At 40.7% G+C, this 6,670-nt stretch overlaps 1 long non-coding RNA gene across 1 annotated transcript; it reads left to right on the plus strand.

Annotated features, from left to right (window-relative positions):
- Positions 1–475: 475 nt before the first annotated feature.
- On the plus strand, positions 476–1,396 carry LOC112589213 (uncharacterized). The gene is made up of 4 exons (XR_003113363.1): positions 476–578; positions 660–808; positions 899–1,087; positions 1,353–1,396. It is a non-coding gene; the product is annotated as an uncharacterized LOC112589213 (long non-coding RNA).
- Positions 1,397–6,670: the final 5,274 nt, after the last annotated feature.

A 6,670-nucleotide genomic window follows, 5' to 3' on the forward strand; every position in this document is an offset into this window, starting at 1 on the left:
ATAAGGTGATTTTGCAGCATGACAACGCGCCGTCTCATACAGCAAAACCAGTCAAAGAAGTGTTGAAATCACTTGGATGGGAAGTTTTATCGCACCCGCCGTACTCTCCAGACCTGGCTCCATCCGACTACCACCTTTTCGCATCGATGGGGCACGCGCTTGCAGAGCAGTACTTCGCCGATTTCGAAGAAGTTAAAAAATGGCTCGATGAATGGTTTAGCTCAAAGGAGAAACAGTTCTTTTGGAATGGCATCCATAAATTGCCTGAGAGATGGGCAAAATGTATAGAATCAAATGGCCAATACTTTGAATAAATATATTTTAACTATCTATTGTAAATAACGTGTTTTCTTTAGCGAAAAAACCAGAAAGGAATTACCGACACACCTGATATATGAATCTGTATAGAAATTAGTCCCGATCAACCATTGTATATAAGCCTTGAGCCCTCCATCGCTTGGGGACTTGTTACGTCCTGGACAAGCATAGAACATGCAATGTCTAGATTTGTTTGGTTTACTTCGGATCAGCGCTGTTCTTGTCCAAATCCTTATTATTTGAATCTGTTTCCTTTGGAGGTGGGTTACTGTTAGGTTTAAAAATAATAGTATTCTCGCTAGTGTTGAATTTAACTTCAAATATATTTCCCTTTATTTCAGATTTTATTCTCGGGACCGAAGATTTAGATGGATCTGTTTTGAAAACAGCCAGGTCGAGCGTGCCTGGATTATAATAACTTTTCAACAAACGTCTAAATTGAATCCGCCGTCCGGCTCTTCTTGTTCTTTTCGGCATGAGAGATTTTTAGGTAATATTTATTTTAACAATATCTATAATAGAGTAGATAGAAGGAACGTGGTTTGAAAAATAAAAAGGCGAATGGTGCTCGTGGTTCAAGCACAACACTCTTAAAGTAAGGAAGAGAAGAACTGTGCTCGTGGTTCAAGCACTGCGTTCTGGGAAAAAAGGGAGGAATGGTGCTCGTGGTTCAAGCACAACACTCTTAAGGTAAAGAAAAGAAGAACGGTGCTCGTGGTTCAAGCACGGCGTTCTGGAAAAAGAATGAAGATGATAAGAGGGAAGAGAGGTAAAGAAATCTGTACACACATATATATATATATATTATGAAATTACTCTATATTGTTTAAAAATTCATACACTAAATTTAATGTAGTTAATAGCTGGCTCAATACTTATTCAAGTAAAAGAAATGTTTCTCTATAATATCATTATGAGGAAAAGAGGCTCGTTCGACCTTTAATGATTTGGATTTTACGTCTTAACAAACGTCTTAGCATTTGCAGACGGAGTCCCAAGAACAATAATCTTTAATACCGACCTTTTGATTCCAGGCTCAAGACCCCTTGGCAATCGGCTAACAAGAAGTTCAGCGAAAGATTGTCTGTTGGCTAATTGGAGGCTAACAAGAGACTGCCTAGAGACTGACGAGAGACTGCCTAGAGACTGACGAGAGACTGCCTAGAGACTGACGAGAGACTACCTAGAGACTGCCGAGAAACTGCCTAGAGACTGACTAGCGCGCGAAAAGCCGAGCCCTTTTTATACCCAAGCCCGACACTATGGATATCAATTGAGCGTCTTTTCCTAATTCACCCTTCATTATTTATTGGTTAAAAAATATAAAAATGTTATTATCTAGTAATTAAAATTATACTTAATCATATGTAGCGTTTAGTAATTCAGTTGTCTCGTTGTTGGCTGATTTATTAATAAAATTGTTTTACTAAGAAATGGAAATGTTGTTATTGATTTTGTTTCGTATGGAAGAAGCGAGTGCGTGAACTCTGTGTATAAAAACAAACTCTCGAGATAATCTAAATTTCACATTTCTGGAAGTTTCTCGAGAGGATGGCTTGATTTGCAAGAAGTGCTAATATTGACGCTTCGATGTCACATTCCGAGTTGTTGTTGTTCCATTTCTTATGAACAGCTAACAATGTAAACTAGTTGGCCGAGCCTAGCTCGTGTAAATTCGTCAAAACAATAGCATCCAATGCTGATTGGAATACTGATTAAAAACTCGAGCACAAGACATTGTTTTCTTTCATGTGACATCGAAGGACGGTCGTATTCGTTACTCTTCAAGTCTGAACGTGAATCCAGATTAAACCAATCCCGCTCGAACACGGTTGGTTTTTCGCGAACTATAAATATTAAGGCTAAGGCGATCCGAGGAGACAACGTCGTCATTCTTTACACAAGTCCGGTACACCGCAGCACTAAGTTAGGTGTCTCCCACTCTCTATACGGATTCTCGCAAGAGACTCACTTTTTTTGTTGATTATATAAACGAGCTGTTTTTAAGAAAACAAATCTAGTGATTTGAAACTCCTGTACCGTATCCAAACGCATTTTATCGCAACTTTCTGTCGCGTGGGAATCAGCGACATTTTATTGCACGTGTCTAACGTTCACCACTTTGCAACCGATCAACGAAGAGCTTCTGTTTCAACGCAGCGAAGAAGCCCATTATCATCATTAAATTCGAGGCAAGAAGGTAACGTCTGATACAGATTTCTTTTGGTATAATATAAGAATTTGGAAACTTAAAAGAATTATTTCATTCGGGCGTAGTAATCATTAAAGTTAAATAATACGAATAGATCCTCTTACAATTCTAAAGCGCATATACATTAGGATAGGCGGTTTGACAATAATATTTGAGGAATTATTTGCGAAATATGATGGCAATTATTTAATATCATTTAAAAAGAAGAAAAATAGAAGAAAGAAAGGGAATTATTTTCCTCTTCGAGTTTTTATTTCAGGTCTTTGTTTAATTCGCAATACGTGGGACAGCTATCACTCGATGATATCTATAACATAAACACATTCCAATATGTGCGCGGCTGTGCCCGAACGAAATCGTTCTTAGTCCCCGAGACAAATGAATTTATAAGCTAGCTCTAAATTTATTTCTTAAATTTTCTTATTCTCTCTTTTCCTATTTTATATATTTACTATGTCGATGTCTGCTTCAGTCCTATGTTAATATTAATTTTATTTCAAAATATGCTATTTATGATTATTTTTGTGTTATTTAGTTGTTTGATAATCTATCGCTTACTAAACGAAGCAAGAAGGTAGAAGGAAGAGAGAGAAAGAAGAAGATAGATGATGATTCAGTAAATAGTTTCGAGTATTAATGATATTATATTTTATTAACGATAAAAGACGGCAGAGGTACCTGTTGATTGCAGAGGTGTTTGTAGGAGGCGTTGCAGTTGGATTAGTCGATGATAGGTAAGGATTTGATTGGGTAGGAAAAGGTATGGTGAGTTTTGGTGAGAAGATAGGGAATTTTAATATGGTGGGACGTTACAGACTACTTAGTAATCATTCCGTGATTAAAAGGATTCGCAGTGTTATTCACCGATATACATAGTGTACACAAGCGATTGTCTCCTGTGTCCGCAGCAAAACAGAAGCCGTGCGACAACAGCGGCCCCCAAACGGCGAGACATCACGCGACGGCACGTGGTCGCCGCGTGTGGAAGAAAAGACGAATAAACGGTCACTTGTTATACACACATACCCCGAGTTATAATTATTGGAAAGAAAAGAAACCAACAACACAACACACCTTCTCCTAATAAAATTCCTGCGCCTGATTTGCCGCAAACGATAAAAGCGCAGGGTCGAATCGATAAGAAAACCGAACACGGAGGTATGACCGTTACACATTTCAATGATGCATCATTTCTGACAAACACGAAGAAACGTTTAAAATTGAATGCAGTTCCAATTAATTTCGAGAGCGAACATGTTAATGAAAATGTAAAACAAGTGAAGAAAAGGAGACATATAGAAATGGAAACTCCCTGAAGAAGTAGAAATCGGAGAGAACACCATACCAACTTGTTCGCTCCTTGGCAAAGCGAGCAAGAGGCCGGGACGGCTCAGCAATGAGCGCGGGGTTGGTCGTGAAAGGAAGATGATCGTCGCTTTGGTTTCTCGTGGGATCGGTCCTCCGTTTCCTTCCTAATAAGCGTCGACGTTCGTCGAGGCGCTGGGAGGCCAATGCTCGCCAGTTCAAGCGCGAGCACCACTCGAACACGATCCCAGTTTTATTATATAAAATAATACAAAATAAACTTTGACAATTCTGGTCGATTGATCGTATGAAGCGCGTCCGCTCGAATCGCAATGCGTTGAGGCCGCACTCGTAGTTCGTCTGATGAGGTCCGACCGGAGCGGTCGGGCAGCGAATTTGATAACCGAACGAACAACGGAGCGGAACGAGTTGTAAAAATACTTGCGAGCGGTTTCGCTTGACGAAGGATTCTGTTCGAAGCGAGGAGCCGAAAACGTTCGTCACTTCGATCTTACATTGTTTTTAGTTTTTCCGTCGCTCGGAGAAGATTGGTAACCGCTCTTGCCGAAAACGTGACCATATTTGGCGGTCACATGCGGACCAAACGCGACAATAACAACGCGGTGCTCGATAGCAAACATGCACGGCGTTCTCACGTGCGAGTCACGCAGGATGTCTCGTGATATCGAGAATCCTCGATTTTGTCGACACAAAGAGCGGCGCCTTGGACGGATCGCAAACACAACTGTTCTTACAAGTCACATTTGGGAAATGAATATTAATATAGACGAGCAATCAATAGAACGATATCCACTTCGAACATATGACACATATAACATAATTAGTCTGCTAATAGTCGATAGACCTTTAAGAGAAAAGCTCGTACATCGAAGAGACGTGAGTTCGTCTTTATCGCCGAATTGAAGTGCCGTATCTCGGACAATCGCAGTCGAATGTGCTAGCAGGAAAGAGAGACAAGCTTCTCGAACGAGAAGGGTTGTGTTGTTTTTCATTATTACTTGTAATATCTGGACGCGAGTCCGTTAGAAGGAATATTGTGCGAACGCGCGTTTAACGCGTGCCGCATTCAAGAGAACAATTCATCCAACGAATAACGCCGCACGACGCATCGTGTGGAGCGTGATCACGAGTCTCTCTCGGTCTTGTCTCTTCTGCCAGAACGTTTTAGAAATAGGCAAATTTTCCCGTTCGAATCTCGAACAACTACACTATCATGAAACAAAGCTTCCAAAATATTTAGAGAAGGAAACAACCCAGTCGACACAGAACATTATATTTACGTATGTTAAAATTTCGTATGTTAAAATTTCGCACTCAACAATATAAATGTAATATAACACACATGGTGTTATTATATTTATATTGTTGAGTGCGAAATTTTAATATAAATGTAATGGAACTAATGCTCTGTGCCGACTGGGAATTACCTTGACTGCTCTTGTTACGGATTACGAATGTACTGGGAGTACAAATTAGTTCGGTCTGTTTTTTGTGTTAAAAAATGTTTTTATTTCAAAACAAAATGAATGAACAGATCAATTAAAGTATTTTCCATCGCTGGCTACTACTTTCTCTCATTTCTCAGGCAATTTTCGAATTCCATCTCGAAAAAATGACTCGTCTTTTGAAGCGATCCAAGTTTAGAGCCAATTTTCGATTTCTGCGAAAGAAGTAAATCGGTGACCTGCCAAATCGTGCTGCATCCTTCGGAACAACCAGTAATCAGAAGGAGCAATGTCCGGAGAATACGGCGGGTACGGTAAAACATCCCATTTGAGCGTTTCCAAATATTTTTTTACGACTTTTGCGACATGAGGCCGAGCGTTGTCATGAAGAAGAATAACTTTATCATGTCTTTGCTCGTATTCCGGCCGTTTTTCTCGCAATGCACGATTGATTCAAACGAATCAATTGTAGCCGATACCGATCGCCCGTAATGGGATCTCCAGGTTTCAGCAGCTCATAGTAAACAACCCTTTTGGTCCCACCAGATACAGAGCATGATCTTCGAACCATGTATGTTCGGCTTTGGTGTTGATGTTGAGGTCGATGGCAACAATTGACCGGGCTTGGTGTAGTATTTTTTTTTCTTGGGGTTGTCGTAGAATATCCACTTCTCATCTCCAGTTACAATCCGATGCAAAAAACCTTTTCTTTGTTGCCTTTGAATCAGCTGCTCGCAAGTGAAAAATCGCCTTTCAATGTCGCGGTTTCAGTTCATAAGGCACCCAATTTCCTTGTTTTTTAATAAATCCCATGTCTCTCAATCGTACGGAAACGGTTTGTTGAGTCACTCCCAATGATTCTGCAAGCTCCTCTTGCGTTTGACTCTGATCTTCTTCGAGTAATGCCTCTAATTCTTTGTCCTCGAAATTTTTTGGCTGTCCAGATATAAAGGTCATTCTACAATGAGGTTGTAGTAGTATGCAGTAGGCAAATTGACCAATCACAGTCGATTATTCTTCGATCGTAAAGAGAACAATCGATCGTGATTGGTCAATTTGCATACTGCATATTACTACAACCTCATTGTAGAATGACCTTTACGATACATCATATCGTTACGCTGACTGCCGCTGAACATCACGCGGCAGTCAGCTGAGCGCGCACCCCCCTACCCGCGCTGCCACCGCGCCTCACCAAGCGCTCGCCCAAGCCTAGCCGACCACACGGCAGTGATGTTCGAGAACAATCGGCCGCCAAGCCAAACTCGCGGCACCGCCGAGAGGAAAGAAAAAATATCCTCGGCGAGCGCCGCATAATCACGATTAATTCCGACCGAAATCGGATTAATCGCCGAAGAATCAGCGAAAG

Source organism: Harpegnathos saltator, unplaced genomic scaffold (genome assembly GCF_003227715.2).
Source record: "Harpegnathos saltator strain DR-91 unplaced genomic scaffold, Hsal_v8.6 scaffold43, whole genome shotgun sequence".
Taxonomy (NCBI): Eukaryota; Metazoa; Arthropoda; class Insecta; order Hymenoptera; family Formicidae; genus Harpegnathos; species Harpegnathos saltator.